The sequence below is a fragment of the Dermacentor variabilis genome, chromosome 10 (assembly GCF_050947875.1).
Source record: "Dermacentor variabilis isolate Ectoservices chromosome 10, ASM5094787v1, whole genome shotgun sequence".
Classification (NCBI taxonomy): domain Eukaryota; kingdom Metazoa; phylum Arthropoda; class Arachnida; order Ixodida; family Ixodidae; genus Dermacentor; species Dermacentor variabilis.
Genome location: NC_134577.1, coordinates 20,122,151 through 20,135,137, shown reverse-complemented (window position 1 = coordinate 20,135,137; position 12,987 = coordinate 20,122,151).

Sequence of the window (12,987 nt, the reverse complement as noted above, 5' to 3'; positions counted from 1 at the left end):
CGCGACGTCAGGCGGAGTGCAAGGGAGGCGTCGCCATTGGACGGTGCCGCAAGTGACGTTTGAACTTTCCCGTTCCTCTCCCGTCGTGCCTCCCATTCTTCTTCGTTCTCTGTTTCTTTTTCTTCTCGTTCTCCGTTTAGGCGACGAAAAAGAGGTATGTCGACTCGAAAGGACCAACACGGAAAGTGGGAAACGCCGGGAGAGGGAAGACGCCGGACAACGAGGAATTGACAGTTGGGACAATTTGTTTTCCCTCTGGGCGAAATCGTAGCGTTCGACGCCAGTGTTTGATTGTGCGCGTGCGCGCGCGCCCACGCTGTGGTTGGGGCCCGCCCTCACCCGCCGCAACATGGCATTGCACCACCGCCACTTCTAACGTTCAACCTGTTGCGACGCCTTTCGATACGGAAATAGCGGCGGTCCGCTGCATCAATTTCCTGTACGCCACGTTTGATTGCTCCGTCGTCAATTTGCGGAGCGCAAAAATTCCTAAGCGTCCATTCGCCTGATGACCCCATCACCGGAAGGCTCGGGGCGCTGAGTGCTTGAAGTCACGCCGTGAGATATCGAATGCGCTCGACACTCTGTCGCATCCACAGATACCATCGAAAGGTTGCGGAAAGAGATCGTTCTCCTGCAAGGCACATTTTTCCGGGGTCGGCCGAGGATTGCACGAACGTTTGAAGGAGGCTTCGTACCGTTGCCACGGGCAACGGGGCGCAACTTTGTGACGCGCCAGTGACGCACATGAATGAGTAGTATACGGCCCGCGGACAGCCGCTGTATGGGACGAGAAATTATGAGGTTATGAGAGGTCCGTTTGGCCTGACTAGCAGTTTTGTTTCTAATGAAAGGTAGCGGTGCAGCTTTTTAATGGCTTCGCACGACGACGGTGCGAAAAGCGTCACCGGTTGATGACGTTGTGGCAATACTGAGCGCTTGCTTGAGCGGCTGAAAGAACTCTTTGGAATGAGGCTACTTTCCAGCAAATGATTCTCTTTTGCACCATTAACATCATAATTCACAAAAGGTTAGAAGCTTGTACTTTCAAAGTCAGAATGTTTTCTCGCACCGATTGTTTCCTGTCTTCCGTCAGCATTTCTTTCTTAAACAAGACAGCATACCTGTTCTTCCTCTTCCCAGTATATATGCTGTTTCTTATGCTCCGTTGGTGCTTTTTAATATGGCTATAAGATACCTTTAACATATATTTAATTCTACGTGACACTATACTCTGCATTTGTGTTCCTCCTCTGGAACAAAACGTTGCCAATCGCCCGTAAGTAACAGTGATGGCTTCTAAATGTCATCTTACAAAAGCTTTGTCGTAAGCAGCTCAGTAATTCACTCGCATGCGAGTTGCAAGTCGCAAAGCTCGCTGCTGGCGAAACGCGAGTTCGACTTCACGGCGTGGCTGTTCAGTAGTGCGGCAAAGAAAACTTTAGGAATACCGCTTCCTCAGTGTGCCGGCTGGGAAGCCGTCTCGCGTCGCCCTGGTTACGTGAAATGGTAAGTCTAGGTGGTTTGCAGAGCAAAGTGCCAAAAAACGTTGTTGTCGCGCGAGGACCCGTATGTAATGCTCACTGGCTGTTCTCGTACGCGCACGCTGTTGTCCGACTGAGATGACGTACGTTTAGACTTGGTTTCGCGTTTTCAACCGTAAAACACGAAAAGGCCGAATGCGCACAGAAGCGGCGGTGCGCCAGACGGCGATAAAAGAGAAATGAAGAGTTTAGATAGTGCAGTTTACGAATAGAAATTGCACATTTCATATAAACGACCTTGGAAAGGTCGAATATAAATATTATTTTTCCTTTCTAAATCGGGTGTGGCACCAAAACCGAACCAGAACCGAAAACCGTACCCGAACTGTAATTTTGGGTGGAATCGAAGCCAAATCCGAACCGATATTTTGGAACGTATCTGAACCCGCACCGAACCTGAACCGAAAAAAAAAAAGAAGTAACAGTTATCGGTTTCGCACGAAACGGTTCAAACATATAAGGCGACAACAGGTGCTCAGCAGTTTGCACGATTGTTCGAATAGCTACTACTTCGGTCGGCACACCCTGCTAGCAGATTGTTACGGCTTACGTGTTACGTTGTGTACAAGAATAGGGACAGACGACAGGTGTATGTACTGGTAACTACGGCCTCCTCGGCAGAGACGCTTGCACTTCTGAAGTCGCTCATGACACTTGTGTCCCGCCGCCGAAAAAGTTGTTTCGGGGGCTCGGCAGAATCAACATTTCTGGTGACGCTCCCGATTCCGCCGTTAGGTCAACTTGTTACCAAAACTGGATAAACACGGAGAGCGGAAAAGACGCTCTCTTAAGGGAAGGATAAATTGAGCTGCGTGACCAGTAAATGCCGTCACCTTCTCACTCAGCGGTAACCGCGGCTGTAAACGGCACACGAAATTGTTCAGCGCGCGTTTGGTGCATAGTGCAAGCAGTGTACGCCGATCTTCCAGTTGTATAAATTATTCGTGGAGCACAGTGTGCGTGTTCTTGAATTCTTCGTCCGCCCTCGGCCAGCGCAAAAAAAAAAAAAAAGAAAAGACTACGGGTCACGTGCAGATGCGCAAAGAAAGGTCGACGTATATATAGTTCAGCACAAACCGTCGTGTGCTGGCTTCTTTCTTTGCTGCAGCCTAGAAGTTTGAAGCTGTAACTTGTGCAGTACAATCTGAATTTGCGCCGTGTTCGACACCCCATAGTACACACGGCACATAATTCGCTAACCGCTGCAGTCCTGTATACATTAACAAGAGAAACCTGGGGCAAAGCGAAAATTAACTGTCAAAAAGTAACGAGTGTGGAAGCTAGGCCGACCTTACGCTGACACAGGGGTTTTCACTAATTGCCCCTCTCTCTAATATTTACACGAAAATTTCCCCAAGTCGATGGTGCTATGCAGCAAAGCACCATATGGCAGGATAAAATGAGTTTTGCGAAGCGGTTCGCTAACCGTTATAAAATTTTATTTCGCCCAACCGGAACTTAACGGGAACGAAAGAGTGCGTTGAACCCGAACCAAAGCGGTATTTTTTCTTCTGTTCGACACCCTGCTTCTAAGCCAAGTAAAACATAAATGTTTATGTTGAGGGCATTTGATAGTCGACGACTGATCCTCCTGCCGACTGATGATCGTGTAAATGAGATAACCTAAAGGTGTTCGTATCTCATCACGTGTGTGAAACCACTGCAGCCAGAGATCTTGTATCGGTTTGTCTCGTGTGATCATTCTCTCAAAAGAAAAAAAAAAAAAAACAAAGCGAGCCGCGTGCCAAACATCTTCCTCGTCCTATGTTCCCGCATTAAGCGCACAAATGACGCATGCTGCCTGTCATTCAGTGTAGCCAGAAACTTCGTGCTTAATGTCGAAATTCAGGAAGAAAAGAAATCTTAGTATGTTTCCTGTAGGCAATTAACACTCGTCCATGAAGGGTTAAAGGTGGGTGGATGGATATATGTTTACTGAGATAGGGATGACTCCTTAGCCTGTCTTGGGAAATGTGTAGAAGGGAAGGGAATAAACTGAACCGTGGTCACAGGGTTACAGTCTGCCTACGATGCCGCCCTCTCTGGCAAACGCCGAGAGAAAGTTGAGCTGGGGCTGTTGGTTGTGAGACGCGTTGGTCGCAGCCAGCCCTCTTTGCTGCAATCAGGAGTGCCCTTCTGCAGGGGAATTATTTCGAGCAGTCTCCGTTTGTGAAGAGTCACCGCTTGCGTCGATTTTCGTCCCGAACGAAGGTTCGACAGTTTCGAATAGTTATTTTTCGAATCGAATAATATTTGCCATTCAATTCGTATTCAGAAGTTCGGATGTTCAAGCATCCTTAAATGTAAGCGAAGCCCACGGAAACATGTGAAAGAGCATAAAAAAGTGAAAACCGTTTTTAGAGGGCAGCTTTTCCTTCGGTGAGCGTCGGCGCCGGCGGCGGCGTAACCGAGCAAACGAGCATAGCGAAAGATGAAAGCGAACGCGGAGCGCAACGGGGGGTGAAAGACGCGAGGAGGAAAGCGGAGAGGAGTGTGCAGCGGAACCATGATGCGGAAACTGGAGGAGCGTGAGAAAAAAAAAAATTGTAGGCGACCCTAATCTTTGACTACCTGTCTTTTAGCGGCACTCGCACTTTGGCGTCAGCTGCTGAGGTCAGTCCAGCGGTACCAGCGTGTGCGACGGGAACACTGCTCCCTGCAAGAGGTGACGGCGAGCGGCTACGAGTAAGACCAGATGTGACGCTCCCTTGGGTGTTGCCGCCGCTGGCACTGGTGGCACGACTTCCCCGAAGCGAAGAGCCGTGCAAGACGGGCTGTGCGGCGAGGATGGCTACAATATGGCGCCAGAGTAGCGCGCGTCGTCTGCATGGAAACAAAGTGCTGCGTGAGCGGAGGTCTGTCTGTGCGGCAGCTGTGCATCGCACCCACGCGTGACCCACGCTCTGCCTCTCGCGATCTTCCGATTAGCGAGGCAGACGCACCCTCTTGTCTCCGTTTGCAATGTGCCACACGAGACAGATTGTCCGCGCCAGCTACGCTACTCGCAGGGTTCTCTTCCTCATATAAACCATGTACAAAATGACAATGCAAAATATTGACACGCGAAATAAAAAACACGTATAGAGATGTGCCCAAATTTCACATTAAGGGGTATCCTAATCATCGTTGCATTTCTTTTTTTTTAACCGAGGTGCCTAGTCACCAGCAATGACGCCGCTATAAAACGTCGAGGAATCCTGCCAGGAACATATTATTTGCTCGCATCTGTAAATTTTTTGTGTCAGATGGATATTAGCAACTGCCCGAAGCAGTGCGTGAGATCACTTAGGTCGAAGGGAGAGTGAAGGGGAGGGCAAGCAGCGAAAAGTTTTTCTTTTTTTTTTTCGTGAACGACGGTCACAGCGAAAGAGATGGTTGGTGCCGGATGCAGCACTGATTGACTTCGTAAACCTAGTGCCGCGAAGAAAAAAAAAAAATTTTTTTTTGTTCGAGATAGGACGCTCAAATTAGCAAATGTGCATAGACTAGTATTATATTTTCGCACAAGAACCGTAAATATTGTCTTGACTGTTAAGGGATTCATTCGGGTGCATGATCACAGCGTGAATAATACGACGACTATATCACTTGTATATGTGTCGAATAGAGAGAGAGAGAATGAGATAGATAGATAGATAGATAGATAGATAGATAGATAGATAGATAGATAGATAGATAGATAGATAGATAGATAGATAGATAGATAGATAGATAGATAGATAGATAGATAGATACTTTATTGTTAGACCAGGCTTCTTGAGCCCAAAGGTGGTAGGCCTCCTCAGTCCAGGTAGCCATGGGTCGCTGCCGCCGCCCGAGCCCTGTTCACCAACCGCAGCTGGCTCTCAGGGTCTTGCGTCACCAGCAGAGCCTCCCACTGGTCTTCCAATTCTTCTTCTGAATCCGCCTCTTTCTGCATGTTATCGCCTAGTGGTGATGATGATGGTGGTGCTTCTCGATTATTCCTGCACCCAAGCACCATATGGCGCAAGGTGTTGGGCGTGTCCGGCGGGCAGTACTTGCAGTCTCGCCCGTAGGTGCCCGGATACATGGCGTGCAGCAGTGGGTGTTCCGTGTGGGTTGGTTGCAACCTGTAGTCTTCTCCAGGTTACCGCTTGGTCCCTACTAATCGTCTTATGCGCGGGCGGGTAGCGACGCCTCTGCTTCTGTTCGTTCGCCGGGAAAAGTGCTTGCCTAGCCAAGATATCCGAGTACTTCTTGGATATCCGTTCATCATCCTCGTCACAGTCGTTGGTCCGTGTTCTCTGCGTGTCGGAGATGGCTCGGCTTGCATGATGTCGAGACGCGGCGTGCGCCGCCTGGTTCCCCGCGAGAGACTCGTGTCCCAGCGTCCAGAGGATTTGTGCTGCTTCTATCTCGGTATTCAAGACCTGAAGTGTTCAAGATCTGAAGTGCTGCCTTTCCGATCCTTCCGTTCATATATATACCTTCTGCATGCTTCTTGCGAGTCCGTCACCATAAGAACGTTTAATTAATATTATTACCGTATTTTTCAATCTATAATACGCGCCTTCCGCCTCGCCCCCTAAACGACATTAATTTTTGCGAATACGTTTATTATAAGACGTACCTTGTATAAAACGTACGTCTTATACAATGTGCACCAGAACGCCCTTTACAGAGGTACATCACCACCAGAAGGTCATTATTTTTTCACGGAAGAAGCCTTTCGTTCGCCGGGAAAAGTGCTTGCCTAGCCAGATGGACATCGTCTGCTCGTCTATCCACTCTTTCGCATTAGCCCTGGTTTCAAAGCTTCTTGGGCATCGTCTTTACCAAAAACAATCATGGGTGGAAGCCTTTAGATGTCAGCACAACAGTAAAAGACAACTGTCAAGTGGGATTAGGGTAAATTTCATACGTAAGACGCGCCGTTGTATAAGACGCGCCGGCGAAAATAAATAAAAACACAACAAAACAACAAACAAATATAAAACGTGTGTTATATACAGTAAAATACGGTGGTTTTCTAGCGGAGGAGTTGTAGCGAGGGGGTGTGGTAGGGATGGAGAGGGCTGATCAAGAATCTAGATCACAAGTCGTCATCGACATCGTAGCGTTGAATGTAAACACATGGCGCTCTAACAATTTTCCTCTGGAAGTGCCGTCTTGTGGCTGCGGAGGAAAGTCCGTCACCTTAATCGCAATCTGCCGCAGCGTCCTTGAAAACACCTACAATTCTCCGAAACGATAGACGCAGCCGCGTATTTTTGGTGCAGCAACTGCTTTATTTATTTTTAGTCCAAGGTGAAGGGCAACTTTGCGGATACTCCGCGTTACGTTTGCCTCTTCGTGGGATATTATAACGTTCGATATCTCATCTCTATCTCGCCGCAGGTCTGTTTTTAGAAAATAATGAAGCGAACGCTTCAAAGCGATGATACCGATTTAGCAACTGGCGTGCAATTTTGGGCGTCATTTTTCTTTTACAACTCGATGTGAAGAAGAAACACAAGTTGGAGGCGAGGGGTAGTTAATTATTTGCTGCTTATCGTCTGCTTGTTAGATTCCTTTCAACGATGCGGCTGTCAACGCAGAAATAGATCGGATAATGACCATTATTGATTTCGGGCGAGCGCCTCAGTTCATCGTTCATTAACGTTGTGACGAGCGGAATACAGGAAAAAAAAAAAAAACCGTTGTGACCATCCCGGTTCATTTCGCTAGTTTGTTCCTTCTATAAGCTCCCCCTGTTCGTTGTACAGTTATTAAAAACGTTTCTTCTTTTAGCACCATGCCGTCCCAGCGCTGACGACATCTTAACCCCTTTTCCGTATCCACCTAAAAAGGCACTATAGAGAGCAACGCAATCAATTTTGACTGCTGAAATATTTTGGTTTTAGAGTTGTTTTCTCTCGTTTAGCGGAAGGAAGTTTAATATTGGGTAATACGATAGCCGGAATTCGATTACTTGGAAGTTCGCGCGATCGAGACCCCAGCGCCTGTACATCACTGTGGTGTCACGGACGCCAAATCCATTTCTTTTGTACTTGGGCCGTTTTTGGCTTCGGGAAAGTATTTGAAGTAGGTGGTTGAGGCTTTTCTTTCTTTTTTTATTATTGATGCTTCTAGAATTGCTGAGCCTAACGTACAGATTAAATTTTTGCCCTAGTGACTGCGTAATTTACGCTGTTGTTGCTGCTGCTGAGGGCCACCTTAAAATTAATACATGTTCGCAAGATGTAGGCATATGGTGTGTGAAACGGAGCGTGGAAATTCATTATAGAAAGCCAACGTGTACTTACATGACTAAAAGAAAGACATATAATGCTTTCCTTTATTGCATAGGTAACCACCTTTTGATAAATACATGCTGATTTAAGTACTTGGCAGTTACGATGCGGCACTACATAAACTGGAATGATCATATAGATAACGCTATTAAGACTGCTCATCAAAGAATCTGGCCCATTAGGAAAAGTGTGTAGCATGCAATATGTGGGATATCGAGCTTATTATTGCATGCGAAGCATTCATCAGCTAGGTATTCCAGTATACGCCTCGGTAGTCTGGAGTCCTAACCGAAAGTCACTTAAACGGAAGTTAGAATTCAAGAGATTAGCCGCGCGTCTTGTATGTTCCAGGTACCGACGGGTTGACTCGGCAACAAAAATCTTGTTTATAGTTTGGACCTGTCGGAGATGCGCAGACAGAAATAGCGAATAAAATAGATCGTTTCAGATAACGAAAGGTCAAAGTAAAATTGATAAATGCCAATATGCACGCGCCCCAGGAAGACGGAATATGCAAATAAATCATGGTTATGTTCTTCAGCCATATAATATGCCCATACTGACGCATTTGGATTATATATATATTTTTTTCCATATGCAATTGAAATATAAAGCCACTTGCCCAGGTCTGTTGTTGCTTCAGATGATGTCTTTGCTTTTGAACGCGCTGTGGAAATGTGTTAGCACAAATTTAAGGCTTCTTTTTGACATATGTGAGGGCCTTCATGTGAAGGGGCCTTCAGGCACATTCTTTCTCTTCCCCTTCTCCCATCCCCCAGTGTAGGGTAGCCAACCAGACTATTGACTGGTTAACATCCCTGCCTTCCCTGAATTCTCCTCTCTCTCTCTCTCTCTCTCTCTCTCAGGCACATTCAAGCTGTATGTCGCAGCTTTCTGCCTGGAGGACCCCCAACAAGTTTTGTTGGAAATAAAACATTTGAGTGGTTTGAGATAGTATCGGCAGTTAGTGCTCACCAACTTTCTTTGCTTTCTTATATTCTGTTTGCCTTCCCTCTAAGGACACCCAGTAGCGGTTTGACAGCATTGATTAAATAAATAAATAAATAAATAAATAAATAAATAAATAAATAAATAAATAAATAAATAAATAAATAAATAAATAAATAAATAAATAAATAAAAATTGACAGTTACTTCAGCATACGCTAAAAAGGATGAAGGCAAAAGCCTGCGCGCTCACGAGACATTCATTGAATTACTTTGACAGCCGCATTTCGATGGGGGCCAAGTGCGAAAACACTCGTGTACTTAGATTTTGGTGCACGTTAAAGAACCCCAGGTGGTCAAAATTTCCGGAGTCCCTCACTGGAGCGAGCCTCATAATCAGTTCGTGGTTTTGGCACGTAAAATCCCATAATAAAAAAAAAATACTTTCACATTTTCATTCGTATGCGTTTACTCCCAATTACTTTTTTTAATCTTTACTCGTTCTCTTTTTCGGTCACCTAGACATCGCCACTGGTTCTGCATGGTTAATGACACGTCAGAACGGTCGAGACAAGTCTGAAGACCATTAAGAGTCATGCCCAGGTTCACTGAATGACGAGGGCAGCTGCATGGGCTTGTACATATATGGTTCCTTACCCGCCGTGGTTTCTCAGTGGCTATGGTGTTAGGCTGCTGAGCACGAGGTCGCGGGATCGTATCCCGGCCACGGCGGCCGCGTTTCGATGGGGGCGAAATGCGAAAACACCCGTGTACTTAGATTTAGGTGCACGTTAAAGAACCCCAGGTGGTCGAAATTTCCGGAGTCCTCCACTACAGCGTGCCTCATAACCAGAAAGTGGTTTTGGCACGTACAACCCCATATTTTAATTTTTAATATGGTTCCTTGTACTTTCTTGTAGCGCAGGCAGAATGAGAGGAACGCGGAAAGGCAAATGAGACGAACACACAACGGCAAATTTTAACAACAGATTTATTTTCAGTTTTCCGCAGGCGTAGTTACTATATTCCTCAGAACGTCATAAGACACGTGTACATTGCTCGGCAAATATGAACGAAACCGGAAAAACCACACGCAGACTCTTTTGTGGCAACACTGATTATTTAGAAGGGTGTACGTTCAACGCGAACAAAGATAAACGAGCTCTTTGATTCATTGATAAACAAATACTGGAACTGGAAGTAAATCTGTTGTTGAAATTTACCGTTGTGTGTTTGTCTAATTTGCCTTCCCGCGTTCCTCTCATTATGCCTGCGCTACAAGAAAGTACAAGGAACCATATATGGTACAAGCAATTTTTCGACCCGTCAGTCATCTAAGGCCTTAATAAATAAGTCGGAGGACACCTAGGCTCTTTTGGTACATTTGAATGACACCTAGGTACATTTGAATGCCGGTGGCCTCTGAAGTTGCAGCCGCTTTCTCCAGAGCGTGCCGCTAGCTTTCTGCAGGCCGCGTTCGATGCCCGTAGTTTTTGGTCTCGATAACTGGAGACATTGCTGCCGTTGCAACGCAACACTGTAGTTGCGGTGGCGCAGGAAGTCTGGATTGCGTAAGTTTCTTGTCTGAGTGCGTAAGATTCAAGGTAGCGCCATTCTCCCTTTAACGCTCTCATCTTCCTCTGATCCTCCTCCTACATGGACGTCCCCAGAAAGGTGCCAAATATCTCGCCACGCGTGCAAAAACGAATAGCTTGTATATAGTTTGCGTCGTACCACACGAATTATCCGTACTCGTTTTCCAACTGTATTCCGTATAGTAAATTCTTATTCATCCGCGTGCTGGCGTAAAGCGTGCTTTGCAACCATTAACACAAAAAATTAATTAGTTGCAATACCACTTGACAGCGCTAAGCCAATCAGGCACGAGCAGTGTCAGGAGAGAGAGAAGATGAGGGTGACGGCGGCTGGATAAAGGAATAGCGCTACCTTGGAACTTTTTATTTAGGCACCTTAGGAGAGCGAACTCATCGACGGAACTAAAAGAAACGCCACGCGCCGTAGCAAACCACGTTGTAACCCTTATAAAAAGGAGTGAAGGAGTGTAATAGAGCGACGAGAGAGGCATCGTTATGTCGCGAACAAGGGCGAGGAAGCGCACCGAGTAAAACAATCACGCGGCGTTGGCATACGAAGGCGCAAGGTTCCTCGAGAGCGAGTGTAGCTGTGCTGCCACAGGAGCAACTTGAAGCTGCGTTAGTCAAGAAGTGTTCAAGTGGGACGGGATTGGCTTGTGATCCGGCCGGGGTTGGCTTGTGATCCGGCCTCCGGTAGATAGCGCAGCCCCATGTCGTCACTTCTATAACGCTTCGCAAAACATCGATTGCCTTAGCAAATGGGATGTGCGTAAGCGTTTTCCGCTTCAACCGCATTCTATTTAGCAACAGGAACCACTCTAAACAGCTTTCTTTCGCCACTATAGCCTGATTGTTTCGTCAGTGGCAGCACATGTCACGTCACCTCGCTGTCGTTTGCACGCTGGCTTCTGTGCGGTGCGTCGGCCTTATTCTGCGTGAGCCGCATTCGAAAAAAGTCGTGCGTGACTCTCCCTGTCTTTCGTTCTTTTTCTTTTCTTCTTCTTAATTCCTGAGCTCTTACTGCGTCTACCGACATCGGGAAACCGCCTGAAAGCGCAGCCGCTTTTGCCGTGGCTGCCCCGACGACGGTGTGCGCCAGCGGCCGCGTTCTGCGCGATCCTTTTTGTCTATGCAGTTTTCCGCGCTTTTCCTGTGTGTGGAGAATGCCCGTACGCGCAGTGTTTTAATCCTGACTTACGAGTGTGACGTCAGAGGCGCTGTGACGCTTGCGGTGAGGCGGAAAGAAAAGGGAACCAATGTATATGCGAGGCGGTTGGGTGACGCATCGGCACGCAACCCCGCAGTCTGTATGGTACAGCCATACAGACTATGTATATAGGAAGAATGTGCAGGTACGCGTGGCACAGATATGAAAGGAAATGTCTTCACTAACGTTTTGGGCGTGGCTCGACCTTCGTCAGATTTGATGAAGACAATGCCACGGCCGGAAGTTGAGTAAAGAAACATTTCCTTTCAAATCTGTGCAGCCTGCATAGTTTTCCAATAAGTCGATCATGACCATAATCAGCGTGTTTCATGTCCACTGCAAGACGAGGGCCCCTCGCTGCGATCTCCAATTACCCCTGTCCTGCGCCAACCGATTCCAACTAGCGCCCGCGAATTTCCCAATTCCATCGCTCCACCTAGTCTTTTGTCCTCCTCGATTCCGTTTTCCTTCTCTGGGTATCCATTCTGTAACCCTAATGGTCCAACGGTTATCTAACCGGCGCATTACATGACCTGCCCAGCTCCATTTTTTCCTCTTGATGTCAATTAGGATATCGCCTATACCCGTTTGCTCTGTGATCCAAACTGCTCTCTTTCTGTCGCTTAACGTTATGCCTAGCAATCTTCGTTCCATCGCTCTTTGCGCGGTCCTTACCTTGTTCTCAAGCTTCTTTGTCAGTCTCCAAGTCTCTGCTCCATATATGTCAGCACTGGTAAAACGCGCTGCCGGTACATCTTCCTTTTCATTGATAACGCTAAGCTTCCACTCAGGAGCTGAAAATGTCGGCCGTACGCGATCCAACCCATTTTTATTCTTCTGTGAATTTCCTTTTCATGATCAGGGTTCCCTGTGATTAATCGACCTAGGTAAACGTACTCCTTCACAGACTCTAGAGGCCGACTGGCGATCCTGAACTCTTGTTCGTCAGCCCGGCTGTTTATCGTTATCTTTGTCTTCCGCATATTAATCTTCAACCCCACTCTTACAGTCTCTCTGTTAAGGTCCTCAATCATTTGTTGTAGCTCGTCGGCTCTGTTGCTGAGTAGACAATGTTATCGGCAAACCGAAGGTTGCTGAGATATTCGCCGTCGATCTTTACTCCTAAGCCTTCCCAGTTTAATAGCTTGAATACTTCTTTCAAGCACGCAGGGAATAGCATTGCAGAGATTGTGTCTGCCTGTCTGAGCTCTTTCTTTATAGGTATCTTCCTGCTTAGACCTATATACCCGGACCTATACGATCTTTCCTTAAAGCGTATATATACTATGTACAAAACGTTTTCTTAGCTGCTCCAATTTTTTTAAAGATTGCCTATGGCAGACAGCACAAATTCTAACACATGATCGAAATTACGCGATGAGGCTGCCATTACTTCTACGAGAAATCGAAATGTTCAGTTGAATAACTAACGTAATCACG